This window comes from Helianthus annuus, chromosome 11 (genome assembly GCF_002127325.2).
Source record: "Helianthus annuus cultivar XRQ/B chromosome 11, HanXRQr2.0-SUNRISE, whole genome shotgun sequence".
NCBI lineage: Eukaryota > Viridiplantae > Streptophyta > Magnoliopsida > Asterales > Asteraceae > Helianthus > Helianthus annuus.
In genome coordinates this window covers 77,410,940-77,431,116 of record NC_035443.2, presented here as the reverse complement: position 1 = coordinate 77,431,116, position 20,177 = coordinate 77,410,940, and the positions used below count along the sequence as shown (strand labels likewise).

Below are 20,177 nucleotides of genomic sequence, written 5' to 3'. Positions count from 1 at the left end.
ATATGGAAATCGTTCAGATCTAAGTTGTTCTTGGTGGATTGAAGCCAAAACATGAAGTTCATAAGAACCCCATGATGACATCATCCTAGAACACCTCAAATCTATTGATTTCACGGTTAAAAGTTAAGATTCAAAAGATAGAAAGATGAAGGAGTGCGTGCAGATCAAGAAAGTACAAGATTTAGGTGGAAAACTTACAAGAATCGCGAGAAATCGAGAGAAAATGGCTTGAGAGCGGCTGGGTCGAGTGAGAGGAGCTGTCACATCAAATGATGTGACAGTTGGGGTATTTATAGGGTTTCCCAAAAAGGAAAGTGTGAAGGATAGGCTGGGTCACCGATCGGATGACTGTCCGATCGAGTGCCAATCCGATCGGGTGGCAATCCGACCGGGTGGCCATCCGATCGAGTTGTCACTCGATCGAGTGGCTCCGACACTCGAGTTTCGGTGTTTCGTTTCGTGCGTTGAGTTTTGCGATGCGATAGAGTTTCCCATTAATCCCAACTACTGTATCTAACATACAATCATCCTAATTAACTTGCGTTTAGCGTTTGCGATTCGATTGCGATTGCGTTTCGATTAATCACCACAACATAAACATAAATAAACATGCACATGTAACACTTAAATAGCACACACACGTAAAACAACATCCAGAACTCATAATTCGAGCTACGAATGCGATTGCGATGCGATAAGCGGTAAAACATACGATAAACAGTGATAAACCTCGATTATTAATAAGTACTCCACATAATACAACTAAAGCAAATAACTAAATAGATTATCTACAAGTCAAAGAAGTCAAAACAGCAGTTGAGCAAGGAGTGACAGATCGAAATTAGCAATCTTTTCTTCCTTTGACTTCAATCTTGACTTTGACTTTGACTTTTGAAACACGGGGTGCTACAATAGGCCCAGTCGAGAGCGATCTTGGTGATTCATCTGATGACTCGGATCATGATGGTATAACTGGAGAGCACTTCATCTCTAACGATGATTTAGAGAAAGATGATGAAGTAGTTGGCATAGTTGAAGAAGTTAGATCGGATGAAGACGTCGATCATGGGGTAATGGGCAAAGGGGTAAATGTGTCTTATACTATGAATGTGCATACTGGAGTAGTGGAAGTGGATTTTGAAGACTTGCGGGGTATTGCTTATAATGACACGCCAGTTGAAGCAAATCCCAATCCTGAGCCGATTCCTGAAGAAGTTCAGAGGGTCTTATGGCTAAGAGCACCTCCGCCAGATCTAATTCAGAAAAAAGCATTTTGGGTGTATCAGTGGAGAATACTTGGGCCAGATCAGAAGCTGGGATTTCGATGAGCAACATAACTTGGTGTTGATCAAGCGAATAGATGGAGTTCAATACTTCAGGCCGCGCCTTCAAACTCCTCAGTTCCCTTCCAGCACATGATCTTCATCACATTGCTCAGCTCGAATTGAACAACCGACGTCTAACGTTATTATTGGAGCTTTGCAGGAGGCCCTAGAAGAAGAGAGTAGAGCTAAAAAGTGGAACTGATTCAAACCTGCTGTGGGTCATCGAGTTAAAACAAAAGATATATTCACCGGAGAAATCAAGTACAAGGTTGTGTACCAGCCTGCTTTGTGTTTAAGAGCAATTCTGATGAGACAGTTCAACCTAGATAGTTGGAAAGGGACCGGGTATTGGTATATTGATGGTAAGACGGGAGAATCCGTGATCACAAAGAACAAAGTTATTGAAGTGATTATTAAAGTGTTAGATCCAATGTGGCTAGTGAACTTCAAGCTTTCAGATATGAAGAAATTGAAACGTCTGTCTCTCCAGTACCTAAAAGAAGATCGAGAGCTTGCTCTTCCGTTTATTCAGGTAGTACAATTTTTTGTGAAGAATAAGGTTGGAGCAGGAAGGGACTTCTCAAAGACTTGATGAAGAGCTTCACAGGACTTGCAGATCCTACATGTATCAAGGGGGAGTCTGTAAGTGCACTTGATGACAAATGCTGGATTCTGCTTTATGAAGATTCTTCAAGGTCCAAATTGTAATTGTTGAATAGTTTATGTTTACTTAGAATCTGGATTTGTGCATGATGTCTTGTCCGAATTTGTTATGATGTAAAGGGTCTGAATATGTTATAAATTCGGACCTTTCTGTCTTCTTGTGATGTCCAAATTTGTTCGCTTGTTATATAGTGTCCGAATTTGTACGTCAAATTCGGACTAGGCTTTGTTTTGTCCGGACTTATGTGTCCGAATTTATGTTCTTGTATTTATACTCAGTGAATGAATGCAAGATACGACTTTTTGGAGATTTATCATTCTATGCAAGTTCTCTCTAGTGTGTGAAGCAACACCCTAGCTATTGTGTGTTCTTGTGTGTGTTGGTAATCTGTGAATACTTTGTGGATTCACAAATTGTCAATCATCATCTCTGTTCTTCTATACCTTCTACATCGTGACCTTCGCAGCAGTTTGCATCACGTGGTGGATTCCGCAGATCGCGTGAGTTGGTGGTTCATGTTGTGATTCTGTTCAGGTGTTCGAGGCCCGTAGGTGGGCTTACATGTGGTATCAGAGCAGGCTCTTTATAGAGAGTGCTCTTACCGTTGTAGGTTTCGTGTTGGAGGTTAGTTTTATAGATTGGTACTGTTTGTTCTAGAGGGTTTTTCTATTTTCTAGGGTTTCTCATCTTATTCTTATGATTTTCACGGATTCTTCATCTATTTCTTGATTTTTCATGATGGATGGTGATTAGGTTTTAGTGTTGAGTGTTTGTTTTTTATTGGATTGTTGAGATTGTGTTCAGAGAGTGTCAGATCTAAAAGTTTCTGCAAATTCTCTAGGTTTTTGCTGAAAAGGTGAAGAAGATTGCTGAGGTAAGCAATCATCAGATCTATTTTTGGTTTTTTACATTGTCTTGTTTTATGTGTCTGTATTAGTTACTTCTGTATTTATTGATGACCTAGTTTGAAGTCACGCTTGGGAAATAAATTCGGAAGCTGGTTACTTGGATATTGATCCGAATTTAGACACTTCGGAGTTTCAGTCCGAGCTTAAAGTGTCCGAATTTGGGGAAATTATCGAATCCGAATTTGAAAATAACCCTGTCCGAATTTGTGGGTTTTTATCCAAATTTGTGAGTCTTTTATCCGAATTTACTTTAAAACTATTGAGTCCGAATTTGTTTCAAGGTCCTTTGTCCGAATTTGTTTAATCTCAGTTCATCCGAATTTTTCAAGACCATGTCCGAATTTGCTAGTTTCTCCCTGTCCGAATTTGCTATCTGTCCGAATTTGTTGTCTCTTTCCTTGTCTGAGTTTAAGGTTTGTTAGGGTTTGCTGGTTTTATTTGATCCGAATTTGTTGAAGTCTGAATTTGTTGGTTTGTTGAGTGGTCAGAATTTTTTACTATCCGAATTTGTTCATCAGGTTATTGATCCGAGTTTTAGTAAGTCTTTGTTTCTTTCCGGACTTGAGAGATTCTTGGAAAGTGTTAACTGTTTCTGAAACCAAAAACTACTGTTATTAAAATCTTTAAACATGGCAAACAGTTTAACCATTGTGGTTCACAATATAAAACACAACAATGAAGTCAGAAGCAGCAATAAACCTTCAGTGCTGTTAAATGAACTAGACTATCCAGAATGGAAAGGTTGTTTTGAGAGGTACATCAAAGCTAAAGACTTAAAAATTTGGTTTTGCATGACATCGGGTCATGGTGAACAACCTGTCAGGAGTTTAACGATTGCAACTTACATGGCCTTAACCAACGAACAGAAAAAGTATTACGAATGTGAAGAAAAGGCTATGTCATTGATCACAATGTCTTTACCGCAATCAATACTTCACACGTTTAGCAATAAAAACTCATCAAAGGAAATGTGGGACAAGTTGAGTGATAGATATGAAGGAAATGATCTGTTTAAGAAAAGAAGACTCGATTGACTCAAGACACAGTTTGTAGTGTTGAGGGGCATAATTGGGAATTTTCTGTGAAACCTCTATTTCCATTGTGTTATGGTCAATGTTGGTGCTGGAATTGGTTCAAGTGGGGAATTTGTTGTGGAGGATAGACCGGTGGTTTGACAAGATGCATAATCAATGGTTTGCGGCTGACTTTGGCCAACAAGGATTCCAATTGTTGTGGACTGACTATTATTCTATCCAGACGAACTTTCTGAATCAGAGATGACTTCGTATTGAACTGGCATCTCAATGTTAAATCTGTAATCCTATTGTGCTGCATTTGGTTTACCTGCATCAACAACCACTTTTGTAGTCACTTCTTTAAATTTGCATTTATCAAGATCAAAAAGTTTTGCTGGATTTTTAAAGAAGAACTTTACATTCAATGTTTCTTCGATAGTCATAGTCCTTGTGTTAAACACTTTTTAGGCCTTGGCTGCAAAAAAATATCCCAAGAAATATCCACAATCAATTTTGACTTCAAATTTTGAGATTGAATCTTTGAGATAAAAAATGAAGCATGAACAACCAAAGATTTTGAAAAATGAGATTAGTGTTTTAATTTTGAATAAAATTTCATAGGCAGTTTTTTTAATGCCTAGGATTAATTAGGACTCTATTATGAACATAGCATGCAGTATTCACAGCCCCTGCCCAGAAAGACAATGGCATGCCAGAGTCTGCAAGCATAGTTCTAAAGGCTCAATTAGGGTTCTGTTTTTTCTTTCAACAACCCCATTTTGTTCAGGCGTTCTAGGAATACCGAATTGTCTCACTATTCCTTTTGAAATGCAGAATTCATCAATCTCTTGGTTTTTGAATTCTGTCTCATTGTCACTCCTGAGAATCATCACAAGCAAATCACATTGTTTTTCAATTTTTATGATAAATTCTTTTAGAATACCTGCAATCTCATCTTTGGAGTGTAAAAAGTAGGTCCATGTAAACCTAGAAAAATCATCAAGTATAACCAACCAATATCTCTTTTCCTTAAGCTTGTGATTTTTACTGGGCCAAACAAATCCATATGCACCATTTGTAAGCATTAGGTTGTTTTGGACTCCCGAATGGGTTTGTATGATGCTTTGTGTTGTTTACCTTTTACGCAAGAAACACAATGTTCATCACCCTAGAATTGTTTGATTGGTAGACCTCTAACAAGATTTTGTTTTGTCAGGGTGTTAATTGTTTTCAAATTAACATGTCCCATCCTTCTATGCCATAACTCTGTTTTTTTTTGTTGAAGCAACAAAGAGAATAGACATACATCTGCTTCGGGGTTATCTTTTTAAATTTCCACTACATAAACATTGCCACTTCTGTGAGAAACAACTTCTGAGGGAGATTGCATGTACCTGGGCGTTTGGGTTAGGTTCAGTGTTGCTTGGACGTGTGCCTTGAGGAAAAGAGATCACCAATGGTTTGCAAGGCCATTGATATGTGTGAAGTGCAAGTAGGAAGACTCAAACCTAGCGGATTTATGCGTCGGGCACTAAGTCACCCCGAGGTCCGTTATGCTGGACCTGGGGCTGGGCTCGCTACACCCAGATAGATCTACCGCTCCTGTCCCTCGGTCCTACCAAGAGGATTAATGGCCTCAAGTTTCCGCCTACCCATTCACATGATCTTAAGTAACAAACCTCCTTACGCTAACCATACCATGTATAAAGTATTCATAATCAATGTAACATGTATTTCACCCCCGCAGTTTAGAAAACTGGAAACAGTTAAGAGAAAAGGGGGACATGAACTCACAGTCAGTGCGTCGCTATACCAAGTACTCCGAATGTCAGGCAGCTGTGCAACGACCTACATGTGCTAATACTATTAGACGGATGGCCGTGCCTTAGCTTTATAGTTTAAGTTTTTGGGAAATAGTTAGACAACTATTTCGTGTTTATATTTTGCATGTACTTGGTAGTTAATCTCCTTCCCAAGGATGGGGGATTTAATACATGTGTATTTTTATTATATCATTAAGTCCCACTTAATATATTTTTACTTCTACTTCCAAAATATAAATATTTTTCTCAAAAATATTATATTTTCACTTCACATAATATTTCCAAAATAATGCGTCGACAAGATACGCGTTCATGAATATTTCCGTAATGCGTAAGTTACGTTTTAACGATTAAGTGGTAATAATAATTACCGGTGTAACTTATATGTTTGTCGTGTAAGCGTTTGTATTATTTTGGAGCTGTTATCGTTCGAAATATTATTTTTACTCAAAAAATAATATTTGTGTATTTTCACAAAATAATCATAAACAGTGTTGTGAAAAATTATATTTATCAAATATATAATTATCACGTTTGGTTTTGTGAAAATTCCACCTCCGAATATTTGTAAATAAAGTCGTGGCGAAATATATTTTGAAAACATATCAAAAATAATTCTAACACTTGTAAATAATTCTAAGTGTTAGGTTTTTAGAAAAATTTCGCCAGAGTTTCCCCTGTAACTGGAGGTGGCCACGCTTTCAAGCGTATCATTTTCTTTTACAAATTCATTTCAACACTTCTTTAAATCAACCAATCAATTTCCGACACATCAAACTAGTCGACAAGTATGTAAATCGTATAATCGCATGAACTTGTAGTTTTTCCGAAAACTATAGTGTAGATCCCGTTATATTTTGTGGATCTATGTGTAAAGTAACTAAATCTTGTAAAAACCTCGTTTTTAGAATAAATCATCCTTTACAACTTCCCGTCATCTTTCTCAAAGATTGTTATTTTGTCGAAACTTTTCATTTCACAAGTGTTTATACACTTGTGGTTTGTAAAAATCATACTTGTTAGTGTGTCATCCGACTTTTATAAAACATGATTTTCTCGACACTTGGTTCTACGAAAATACCACTTGTACATACGTAGATCCGCTAGTTTTAAATACTATTTTACAAGTAAAAATACTTTTACACAAGTTCATGTTTCTCGTGTGGTAGAGTTTCACCTTTTAACCCTTGTACCGATAGAAACAAGCTTATGTCAAGATCTATGATCTTAACAAAGTCGGGTTAAACGATGATCCGAGCTACCACAACGTAGATCGGGCCTAAATAATCACCACTTTCAAATACTACAACTTTTACACAAGTATTAAGCTTTTATCCAACAATATTCATGTTTTAGTAGACTTTAAAGATTCAAAATGCAAGTTTCCGAGTTTTAACCGTTACAAATCTTATTAACCACTTTAGAATGATCCGAGTATGAGTTTTAAGTGTTATACCTCTAGCTCGAGGCTAGGGAAGAATCTAGGCGAAAATGTGGTGGATAAAAGCAAGATAACGAGGTCCTTCCACTTCCGTTAGCTCCAAGACTCCTTATGCGTGACCCGAAAGGCTTGTGTATGCTTGGAATGGATGGATCAAAAGCCGAAAATGGGTGGATGTGTGGATATGGGTTCGGTCGAGAGCCAAGGGAGAGGGAGAGAGTGTTTGGTTGTGATGTGTGGTGAGTTATGATCTCTTGTGTTTAAGCAAGGTATTTATAGGCAAACTCTTGATCATCGTCCATTGGATTACATGTCATCTAGATACTAGACAACACACAAATAAAATAATCAAAGGTGTACTCTTGTGTTCCCCTCTAGTTGGCCGATCTTAATGGGGGGGGGGGGTCTTGGTTCGATTTCAAGTGGATAGTTAGAGTTTAGTTACTTTAAACCAAGTTAGATTTAGAGGTTAACTTAGTTAGTCACATGTTGTGCTTTAACGCGGGTGTTAGGGTATTCCGGGACCCTAACTGGCTCAGAAAAAGACCAATAATATTTTTGGCAATATTTTATGTTCCGGGTATAGTCCGGTTGTTCGGTTGGATAGTAATCCGTTAAAGTGCTTAATAAAGCTTTATGTGTCGTTAATAATACTTTTAGTGACACATCTTGTTTCCCAAAGTGTCAGGAATATTTTCCTCATGTTTTGGCACTTTATTAGTTAGCCAGAAGCTAGTATGTTAATAAAAGTGCTGTGGCTTGTGCTTAGAGTACGTTTTAGGCACATCCAGTCATTATATCTTATTCCTAGAGACGCAGTTTCTACAACCCTTGTATCCCTACACTCACTATGGGTATAGTAAAATATTTCTGGCTCATACAGGCCTTTAGAGGCAGTGTCTGCCTGATGCTGGCTTTATCAGCATGTTCAATAGGTTATCCGTTCTAATGCTACTGTGCTTTAGTGCATCATGTTTGTCACTAAGGTTCAACTTGTAAGTAATGTGGTGACGGCAATCAAAGTATGATGCAGGAATATACAAGTACTATAAATCAAGTAGCAGTTCGTCAGCAATTTCAGTTAAGCACAGTAATTAAGCAGCAATTATTTATTAATTAAATCGTACGGATACCTGGTTTAGTGAGGGTTGTCACATTAACCTTGATAAACTAAGTTAACTAATCATGAAGTCGAATAATAGCTTCGACATAGGAAATAAGTGAGGTGGAATAGTCGTGATTTTTAATGACTAACTTAACCGCCTTGTAAATGATGACAATAGTTTGACGCTTGACAAGCTAGGTGGGAGCTTGTGGATGAAGCGGGTCAAACGGATCGAGAACGGAAGGAAAAGCATGGCATGGATGCGAGGTAAGTAAAGCTTACACCCATTTGTAGTAAATGTATGTATTTTATAGATGATAAATGTGACAACCGATTACATTCGAAATTGAAGTTCCGACACTAAGCAATATGAGTCGGAACGAATAAAAATGATCAAAACCATGGTTAATGGTAAAATGGACAAAAGGGTAATTTATTCGTGAATCGACTAAGAATTTATAAGATTTCTTTAAGGTTACCTTATAGCGAAACTAGTAATGGGAAAAAGGGTAAATCAGTCACATGTTGACTATATGTAAGTTGGGATTAAAAGGATACCCATGGTGTAAGCCATAACGAGTTAAATACGTAAGAAGAATGATCTTGTAGTTAAAACTTGAAATGAGTCGGATGTGTGAATGGGATATTAAAAGCCATGTTTTGACATAAGTATAAATGTTTGGTCATAAATACCAAATGGGTCAAATGGTGGTGATGACACCATTTGACAATATCGACTAATGTTTGGTTGTTAAGTTAAATGTTCACAGGAGTGAACGGGAAGTGGATTATTGCGTCGCTATAAAGTAGCGGCTAATAAAAGAAAGGTACAAAACGGGTCTATATGTTGACTCGAGCCAGGTACGCATTAATTAGATTATAGTTAAACGTGCGATTTTGGTCAAATTCTTAGTGAAAGTCCTTCGTCGTAAAAGAAGGATTAAAAAAAATTGATCAAAAAGCCCTTGAGGGGTAAATTGGGCAAACAACCTTCAAGAGTTGTTTAGAGATAAGAGTTTTGTTAAATAGAGTCCTTTGGATACGTATAAAAATGGGGATAGGACATAAACTAATAGAAGCGTGATTTAAGCTTGCAAATATTGAATAGCCTTAACGGGTCAAAATAAGTATATATGCAAAAATATGTTAGGATTGCATAAGAAACCCGTGACTAGAACCTTATATAATAGGATATAACTCACTAGATAAAGAAACGAGTTAAAATATTGGTTGAAATAAGTTGGTATGTTGGTAAAATGGTGAATTTCATTAGAAAATCAAACGGGTCAAATAATGGTCGGAATGGTAGTGTTCGAAGTGACTTAAACATCCCTCTTCAAATTCGGGTTATAAAAGCGTAAACCATGTAATGGAAGTGATACGCTAAAGTTGACAGGCCCGGGATTGGGTAATTATGGTTAGAAATCAATGTTGATGAATTATGCTAGTATGTAACTTGACCCGTTACCTTAAGTAAAATTAGATCATGGCGATATGCGTAGTTGAATTTTAGAATATAAGTTACTATGAAATATAGCGATGATATCGCTACATTGAATATTTGGTCAAAAGATGGTTAGAACTCGTTAGTAGTCGTCAAAAAGGAAGGAATTCCGTAGACGAGCCAAACGGGTCGAATAATCAAGTAAGGCATGGTTATTGTTTCGGAATATGAGGGTTTGATGGTTGATTTTGAATATTTTATAACATATTAGAAATACGAGGTTTTAATGAATTAGTATCATAGAAAACTGAAAACCGAGAGTCGGGTCTTGGAGTAATGATCAAACAAAACAAAACCTGACATTCCAGGTACTACCGTAAATTACGGTAGAACCGTAATTTACGGTGGTTGTGATATGGTTTACGGAGCAGATCTCCTGGTTTACGGTGACCAGACATTTCCAGGTCTCACCGTAAATTACGGTGATACCGTAATTTACGGTGGATTCAGAATCACTTTTATATTTTTGTTGTTTCTAATGTGGCATTAAGCCTTGGGATTATATTATTATATAACAACGTCAAAACTAATGATTTTAACGGTTTTGATCATAGGTGAATGCCAAGAGTGCCCGGATGAAGATCAAGCTCGATGAGGAACCGAACACAATAAAATCTAACACTCGGGATTAAAGCTTCCGCACGGCGTTACGTCATATCTTTTAAACGACGAACTTATTTATATTACGTTGAAAACTTTTAAGTTGTAAAAGTTTTAGATTACTCGTATTTTCTAAGAATACTTAATCGTAATTTCATGTTTATTTTCGTTATTTATACGAAAACCTTTAAAATTATAACATGGGTGTTACATTAAAGCTTCGATTTGTGGTTAAAGCGAGGTGGTCTCTTCAACTTTGTATGCACTGGGGGATTTCATTTTGTCATTTCTAGGTGTTTGCGAGTTGGTTTGGGTTATTTCTTCAATCTTCGTGAATACTTCAGCAGGGCGCCTATTTCCTAGAATTCCCCCAGAGTTGGAATCTAGGATTTGGCGGGTTTGGGTTAATAGCCTATTCTAGAAGATGTAAACCTGTCGCCATACTTCTAGTCCATGGTGCGGACATTTTCTTAAATGTTCTTTAAACCGTTCCCATGTTTTGTATAAAGATTCCCCATTCTCTAGAAGAAAAGAATTAATTCCAGTCATTAATTTAGCAGTTTTAACCGGTAGGAAATATTTACAAAGAAATTTTTGAACAAAGGATTCCCAAGTGGTTATAGAACCATTGGGAAGGCTATTTAGCAATGCTATGCTCGGACCTTAATAAAAATGGGAACACGCGGAGTTTAATGGTGTCGTTTGAAACACCATTAATGTTAAAAGTTTCACATATTTCCAAAACGTTGGAAATATGGCGGGTCTTCGTCTGGTAGGCCATAGAAAGTAGACGAGTTCTAAAGCATATGGATAAGAAGCAGTTTTAGTTTAAAGTTGTTTGCGTTCACCTTAGGGACGGCAATTGCTGCCCGAAAATTATCCAAGGTTGTACTTAGAAAGTCCATAAGGGTTCTTTCCTCTGCCATTGGTTATATAGTTACGTCATCCACGAGTCCATTTCTTTGAAGAATTCTACTAGAAAAATATCGTTTTGGCTCGTTGATGAATGGGTATGGCTCTCAATCTCTCGAAGGGGTGGAGGTCATGCACTACCTGCAACAAGAGACCAAAAAAGAACATGTAAAATGTTCCAAAAAGAATTAAGGGGGGGGGTGTAGAACAAAGTAGGGTTTTAACGGTTATTAAGACTAAGTCATTAGCTTGGACTTTTACCAAGATCTATGTATCCCCCGCAACGGCGCCAAAAACTTGACGTGGTGTAGTGTGCACATAAAAAGTGGTATATTTTTAGTCTTTTTATGCACTGATTCAATTTTAATATTTATAAAATCCTGATAAGATACTATCATACTACACTTCACATTGGGCAAGTGCACCCATCGTTGGCGTAATATAGTGATGGTAAGATACCGAGGTCGTCCCATGATACAACGAGTTTTAGTACATAGTCTTCGTTAGCGTTTAATCAAACAAAAAAAGGTTAAAAACGACTGAATATAAAAATGAACAGGTAAATAAAAAGATAATAATCAATGAATAGAAAAAAAGGGTGTTTAGGATCAACTTACCTCTTGATGCTTTGTTAACTAAATCTCACCGTGGGTTAACAAGGGCTCGATTATCAGACAAGGAGCTAGGTGTCTTAATGCATAAAGTTGTGTAGTACCTAGGTCGGGATCCTAGCACACTTAACCAGATTGCTTTGAATTAGCTGGAAACACCACTTAACGTTGGATAAAACCATAATGATTTGCTCAATCAGCAAGGAAAGTATATACAACTATGATTTAGTACTAGTTAATTAAATAGTTTAAGGGGTTTAAACTACGTGTCACTATGATTCCCTCGGTGAGTTGTCAATTCCCGTAAGGTAGTTACTTTTATAAAAACCAAGTCCTTTATGCTTTGGTACTAGCGCCACACAAAGGTAAGAGCTTGCCAACCCATAGTCCCATTCTAAACCTTTAACCTCCTTTCAGACCACCAATATGTTTTGACTCTACATAGACATAGAAAACATGAACGACCCAAGTTATTAACGATACAAGAGTATTAGTAGATTTTAAGGGTTAAGTAGACAGAATAATGACCAAAGTTAATGACGATACTAATATTTCACTCTCTTTCAATAAACTATTAATTAACCAAAGTCAGTAACACACATACACACACACACACCCCTTATTCACCCATGGTTTGCCTTCATTAACTCTCGTATCAAGGGGGTAAGTTCCCCTAAACACCCTCAAGAAAGTTAGCCAAGCATGGTCATGGAACTAGTTTTCATTAAACTTGAAAAGATTATATTAATCATCAGAAGCTTGATTATACTAATGATACTTGTGTTTTCCGTAGTGAATACAATGATTAGAGATAGTGGGTAGAAGAGAAATGTGTTGTAGAGAAGAGAGGAGAGAATGAGCAAGCAAGAATGGTGAAAATGTGTTAGTACATTTATGTCTATCGCCTCCGTCAATCTAAACCGTAACTGAAACTGAAGAAATCTAGGCTTATAGTGTTATATTTTAATAGAAAAGGCAAGGTGGCATTCTATAAATAAGGAAACCTTCCTTATATCCTTGGCCTATAAACAGGGAGCTATAGTGTTAGACATAAGACTTTTTGCTCATTTGAGATCTAGGAGCTTAGTGCTTAGTGAGAGAAAGTCTAGAGAGAGAAAGTCCTCAAACGTGATTCTCGGTGCATTTGTACTCGTCATAGTCAATAAGAATCACGGTTATTGTACATTCTCGTGTGTTCGGTCACGTTCGTGTACGGATTCCGCACGTTACACGTTCGTTACGCAATCGTTCGGTGTCAAAACCGGTCCTACAAGTGGAATCAGAGCAGGAGCTCGATTGCACTGATCAAACACGTAGATTCGTACAGGATTTCATCGATTTCAGATCCGAATTGCATCATTTTTTCATCTTCTACTCATTCTTTCACGTTTTTTACTGAATTTTTCAAAATTGAACGGGTTTTTACGGTCCAAATTAGCTGATTTTTTGATATGTTGTGCGAAAATACCTGATTTATAACCCTACAAAGTTTCAGATCCTAATTCCTAGCCGTTTGAGAGAAATCTGAGATTTTGTGTCCAATACCGCGTGACGTCAGCTTAATTCCGTACGAAATAAGCTAATTTCGTTTGAAAGTTCACCTAATTTCGCTTGAAAACACCTAATTTCGCTTGAAAACACCTAATTTCGCTTGAAAACACCTAATTTCGTTTGAAAGTTCACCTATTTTCGCTTGAAAACACCTAATTTCGTTTGAAAACGCCTAATTTCGCTCGAAATTGCCTTATCATTTCACACGGAATTAGTTTTTGGGGTTAATTTCGTTTGAAACTGCTGTTGTTTCACACGAAATTACTAAGTTCGTTTGAAGTTGCCTTTGATTTCACACGAAATCACTAATTCCGTTTGAAAGTGTTGCTGATTTCACACGAAATTAGATTCCGTTTGGTAATTTCGCTCGAAATATTTCGTGTGAATACATAATTTCGTGTGAAGTGTTTCGTGTGAAAGTTAGTTGATTTCGGCGTGAGTCATATCGTTTGAAAGAATAAACCAACAGTGTCTGGCCCAATTAAATGTCATGCTTTGATACAAGTTTTAAGATCTATCACGTGAACATAACAGTTGTCGGCCCAATGAAAATTGTGTCGTGAATTGATGTTGTCGCCATTTGAATTGAGATTACCTTTAATGATGTCGGTCCACTTAAAATTCATTGAATTGATATTGCATGTGAACTGCTTAAATCTTGTCGGTCCATTTGATACAAGTTTTAAGGACCATCAAGTGAATTCATATTATAGCGGCCCAATCAGATTTTAAGTATATCAGATCATTTGAATCGACACATTAATTGCTTCTGTACAGATTTTAAATCGAGAAGTGAGCAGCCCATGTGAATCATTATTAATTGCTTGTGTTTCTTGGTCCAATTAGAGTATGAGGTGATTAATGGTTGTCGGCCACTTTTCATTTCATTCAACTAAATTGTTTAGTTTAGTGGGAAAGGTTGTGACCCATGTGTTGAAAGATTGAAGTTCAAGATTATCGGTCTTAACAAGTGAAAGTTTTGTCAACCCATTAACTAATCGGCCCAATCAGACTTTTAAAAGAAATAAAGTCCACGTGAATTTGTTGTAATCAATATCTCGGCCCATGTGATTAGAATAAAAAAGGCCCAATACAAGTTAAGGTTCAATCAGCGTGTGATAAGGGAGGCCCAAATCATTCTAAGCCCAAATGTGTATCACATTAGTCCATTCTAAACCCATATTTCTAGGCACATCCGATCAAGCCCATTCATTCAGTGATTTCACCCGAACAACATTGGAACGAATCCGCAAATCTTCGACACGAGTCTTAGATTGATTTCATCAACACACACTATTACGTATTCAGTCCGTTTAAACTGATCGTTTGTTTGTTTGTTTGCAGGTGATTCGAGGTGAATTACAAGGTGCAAATATCAAAAAGTTGAAATTTTGTGGACTTTGAGATAAAAACAAATTTTTGAATCAAGTCATTTAACAAAGAAATTGTGGTTAATGATGTGTGTAAAATGCAACATATAAAACACATCAATTAAGGCATAAAACTAACCCTTTTTAAGTACTAATGTTGGAAAAAGAGTGTTTTTGTCTTCCTTTTGTATTTTCAGGATGAAATGAGCTCAAAATCACAAAAGAAGCAAAAAGACCACTAATTCTACCATAAATACAAGAAAAGGAACAAAAGTAAACTGCCCGGACCCTCAACGGCACCTCCCAAGACAAAGAGAAGAGAACAGAAGTCTGAACACGCCCCGTGTCCAGTAAACACGGGGGCGTGCCCAGGAAGCAGCAGAAAAGACAAACCAGTAGAAGCTTCCATTGCTCACCACGGGGCCGTGCCCAGCGGACACGGGGGCGTGTTGAAAGTACAGCAGGCGCATTAATTGTAATTCGCAATTACAATTAATGAAGAGAGAGAATGTCAGACGGGCACGGGGCCGTGTCCAGCGGACACGGGGCCGTGTCCAGCGTTCTGTTCAGCCTATAAATAGAGGAGCTTGGTTTCATTCTCTCTCATCCCTTGGCACACCACCTCTCTCACACTTCATCCACCACCCATCACCACCATAACACCATCATCCACCACCATCATCCATTGTCCATCATAGAGTGTGTGAGTCGTCTCGGGATCCAAGATTGATCGTAAGAGTTCTTGACAATCAAGGCCATGTTTGCCTAAGTCTCTTACATCACTTGGTGAAGACAAGTGTTTAGTATAATACTTTTTATTTTTAATCTTTTGCACTTTTTATTTGGTTTTGTATTAATGACTTTAATAACTAGTTACTTATGTTGAAGGTGATCTTTCCTTATCGTTTGTCCGTGGTGTCTTGGCATTATTTTACTGTCTATATAAAATAAAAGATTTTCACCATTCATATCTCCACGGTCTATATGGAGGTATGTTGGCTACCTGGTCGGGGGTTAAGGGAACGGTTTGGTAAAGGTCTTGCCCTTGTTCAGCGTTTAGAGGTCCTGCTTGGGACCTGGGTCAAATTTAGTAGGATCTCCTTCAATGCCCATAGGTATTGGATGGCGGGGATCCAAACTCTTTGACCCCCTCATAAGCTAACTACTATTAATACTATAACCCGGCTATTTAGGACTGTATCCCTGCTGACTCAGACTACTTAGCCGAGGGTAACGTCACCGCCGAAAGCGGGGCCTACCATAATTTGCATTAATAACTTAATTCATTATCTTTCAATAATCCGACCCTTTAGGATTGTATCCTTGCTGACTCAAACTACTGGGTTGAGGGTAACGTCGCCTTCGAAAAAGGGGCCTACTACAATAACTAAGATAATCTCTTAAACAAGTGCAAAAGTGCGAAAATAATCAAAGGTTATACTAATACACGTGTCGGATCCAAGTGATTCATCTTGTCTATCTGTTTTTATTTTATTTTTATTTTTCAGCATTTAGTTAGTTTTTATTTTTCTTAGTTTAAAACATTTTTCTAACTTTTTGATTTGATTAGACGTTGAGGATAAACCGGTATTAAAAGCTCTTGTGTCCTTGGACGACCTCGGTATCTTACCAACACTATACTACGTTCACGATGGGTGCACTTGCCCATATGTGTGCTTAGTGTTAGTAAATATCGTGTTTTATAAATTTAAAACTTGGCTAAAAGTGTAAAAAGGGCTTAAATAAACATCTAAAAACATATATACACTAACACGCATCAAGTTTTTGGCGCCGCTGCCGGGGACACAAGGATTTTAAGAAAGTTAGGAATCAACGGCCTAATCATCTTTTTATTTTTCTTTAATTTTTAGGATTTTTTTTTAGATTTTTCAGCTTCTGCAGAGCTCAACACGGGGCCGTGCCCGCTGAACACGCCCCCGTGCCCAATCATTGGAACTGGCAATCCTGTTTTATATCAGACAGTAGGCTGAACACGGGGCCGTGTCCACTCAACACGCCCCCGTGCCCAAGATTCAGTTACTGAAAACAGAACCGTTTGATCCCGGCGGTTGGTAACTTCTGATACAAACATGAGTGATAGTGATTCTTTTTACTTTCGGCACTCTTATGGTTTGTGGTGTCAATTATGTGGGGGCGAACACGAGGAATTAAAATGTTTCTTCCTCACTTATAGGCCACACTATATAGACCCACCAATTCCTTGTAGCCTTAAGAGGGGCGAAAGTAAAAATAAACACTATTTCTCCCTCGAATGCGCCCAACCGGATATTCTAGGAGATATGCTCCTTGACGAGCTATTTCAACTAGAAGAACTACTTCTAAATTGGTCAAAAGAACTTAGGAAGGATTTCTTAGATCCATCCCAAGATGATGACCATGAGGAAATGTTGGAACCGCATTCTGACAACCTCGTTGCTCCCGAAAATACCTTTCTTCCTAGACAAGACGTGGACGATAGTCGTCCCTGTGCCGATTGTGCCGTGAAGGACTCCCCATCGACCTCGTTCGGTGCATACATAGACCTGAGCGATTCGGCATACACCTTCTTTAACGAGAGCCCGGGAAAGGGTTGGACTTGTCCACCTAGAATGAAAATAGGAATTACCCTCACCGACAACCTCTTGCGTTCTCGCCTTAGTATAAGACAATTAAGGTATCTTAGGCACTATGGGGTTGTTCCAACAAGTCAGGAGCCACCCGATAAGAATTAGCTCCTTAATAAAGACAAAACTTCATAAATCAGCTTTCCAACACGGGGCCGTGCTCGGCCAACACGCCCCCGTGTCCATCAAAAGATTCCCTTCTGATCATGACGTCAGAATACGGACAAACTGTGTCAGAATTTTCTCTGCACACGGGGCCGTGTCCAGCGGACACGGGGCCGTGTCCAGCAGGCTGTCGTTTTCTATAAATGCAGCCAAAAATCCTGCACATTTGGACCAACTTGGGGACAGAGATTTGAAGGAATCTTCTCTCAAACAATCCTAGGTAAGTCTAAAAGAAGTTTCCAACAAACCATATTGTCCTTTCCTCTTCTAGACATTTCCTTCTTCTTCATCTTTCTTCAAGAACTACCATGAAAAGTTTGAATTTTCAATCTTTGTGGTAGGGAACAATGAGTTTTGATCATAGAATCTTGGTAAAAACATGTTATGTAACATTGTTTAAAGTTATTTGCTGACAAAAAGCTTGCATAAACCCAGAAAATAACTTAAAAACCCAAGATTCCTTGCTCCAAAATTCTGCAGAAAGATGAACACGGGGCCGTGCTCAATGAGCACGGGGCCGTGTCCAGAAATTGTTTAGTCTTATAAACTATTTTTGGTTTATTTTTCGTAGAATGGCGAGTGAAAACAGCGAAACATCATCCGTTCATTCCTCAAACAGCCGAAGGGGAAGGAGGCCCTCCGTTGAAGCCACACTTGTGCACTACGTGATAGCACTAAGAGAGGCTCTCGACGAAATGACGTCCGTAGAGGAGGTCCTCATTGACCGTATCAACGATCTTACGATGGGATTGGAAAGCAGCTTCCAAGAGATTAACCTTTTGCACCAAAGGTTAAACATTTTGGTGGCACCTCCCATGGAACCAGTCCTTCCACAACAAGACTGGAACTTAGCACTCGGTATTAACAACCCTACCGGGTGGGGAGACATCCCCGCGGAACCTCCTATGGAAATCCCACAAGAAGTCCCGGCGGAAGTTGAAACTCCTCAAACAAATGCAAACGAGCCTTCCTTCCTCCTTCCAAGGGAGGTAGAGGAGTGGCTTGCCGACATATGAGGAGAAACGTGTCCGAAAGATGGAGCTCTACAAAGCCTTATCTAACCAAGATCAGTAGATTCTTGGAAATTTTGCTAACATTAAAATAAAACATAGGGCTAGAACTCCATAAGCTTACTATCTATGTAACTTTTTTATGTATTATCTCTCTATTAGCAATGTTATGATGGTTTTTATGATTTATGGACTCGTGGTGGTAATGGATGAAAAAGGGAACGAGAAAAAAATGGAACCATGCAGAAGAACAGAACAAACCGACAAAAATCTCCATAACAGAAGGCTCCACACGGGCCGTGCCCAACCAACACGGCCCCGTGCTGAGCCCCCTGCAGGAAATCACCCAGTTCAGGTAACTGGACACGGGCCGTGTTCAGCGAACACGCCCCCGTGTCCAGGCTTCTGTTTCACTTCTATAATTTTTGTTACTGGCACTTGACCACGGGGCCGTGCCCGGTCAACACGGGGCCGTGTCCAGAGCGCCAGTAACACAAATCTTTGTTTTTAAACACACTTTTACATATTCTAATCAACCAAAAACTTTATTTTTGGACACATTGAGGACAATGTGTAATTTAAGTGTGGGGGGGATGCTTAAACCTTGGAATTTTGCAAAATCCTAAAACAAGCCTTACACAAAACTCTATTGGAACCGCTAAACACCCCAAATTTTTTTCAAAAACTTTTTCATTTTTTTTTATTTACTTGTCTTAGTTTAAGTTGGGAATAACAAGTTATAAAAGGGTTATATTTTTACAAACTTACAACCGATAGCGTCGTGATAAAAAGAACTAACATAAGAAAATTATGAACCGGTATAACAAGTGTAGCTAAAATTCGATTATATATGCTTGGTCACATTAAAAACCCATTCCCACAAAAAGTGAGTTTTGAGCCTTTATTGAGCATAAAAATACACATATTTAGATTAAATGCTCATTTTTCGTTTCTTGTGTGAATAGCCGCTCGGTCTTTACAAATCTAGAACTTGCCACAACGATACATTCCCGGTCCTTACCAACTTAAACCCAAGTAAGTAAATGATGGAGGCATTAGGACTAACTATTTTTCTTTCAAAACCATTATTTTTCATTTTTTTTACCTACCCAAAATCCCCCTAGAAAACCCCTTTGAGCCTAAACCTTTCATTTCATTACCCCCAAAAAAAATTTTTTTTTTACCCACCAAAAACCTTTTTCATTTTTTTCACCTTTATTTTAGTAACAAACTCGGTTTTTCATAAACATACCCTTTACGTGACAAAAAAAAAAAAAAAAAAAAATGAATGAAGTCAAAAACAAACATAAGCTACAAAAAGCTTGTTTGGAGAAATACTTCAAAAATAAATGTCACCAAAAATAAGGTATTTCACGAAAACCGACACTTGTTACGATTTTCGCCCTTTTTACTAACCACTAACCAACCACCCACCTTTAAACCCAAGCCTTCACCCCAAAAGACCTCTTGATATTTACAAAGGTAAAAAGTTAAAAAGGAGGAGGATTGATCGCTTGGCAAGCATATGGAGAATGTAAATCCGTGCCG

General features: G+C 38.1%; 1 long non-coding RNA gene and 1 other non-coding gene across 2 annotated transcripts; both read left to right on the top strand.

The window, feature by feature from the left end:
• The first annotated feature begins 8,817 nt into the window (after nt 1–8,817).
• Nucleotides 8,818–10,582, top strand: LOC110891961. Its single transcript, XR_002565713.2, has 2 exons — nt 8,818–9,143; nt 10,341–10,582. It is a non-coding gene; the product is annotated as an uncharacterized LOC110891961 (long non-coding RNA).
• Nucleotides 10,583–10,834: 252 nt separating this feature from the next.
• On the top strand, nt 10,835–10,941 carry LOC118484493. The gene has a single exon (XR_004873604.1). It is a non-coding gene; the product is annotated as a small nucleolar RNA R71 (small nucleolar RNA).
• Nucleotides 10,942–20,177: the final 9,236 nt, after the last annotated feature.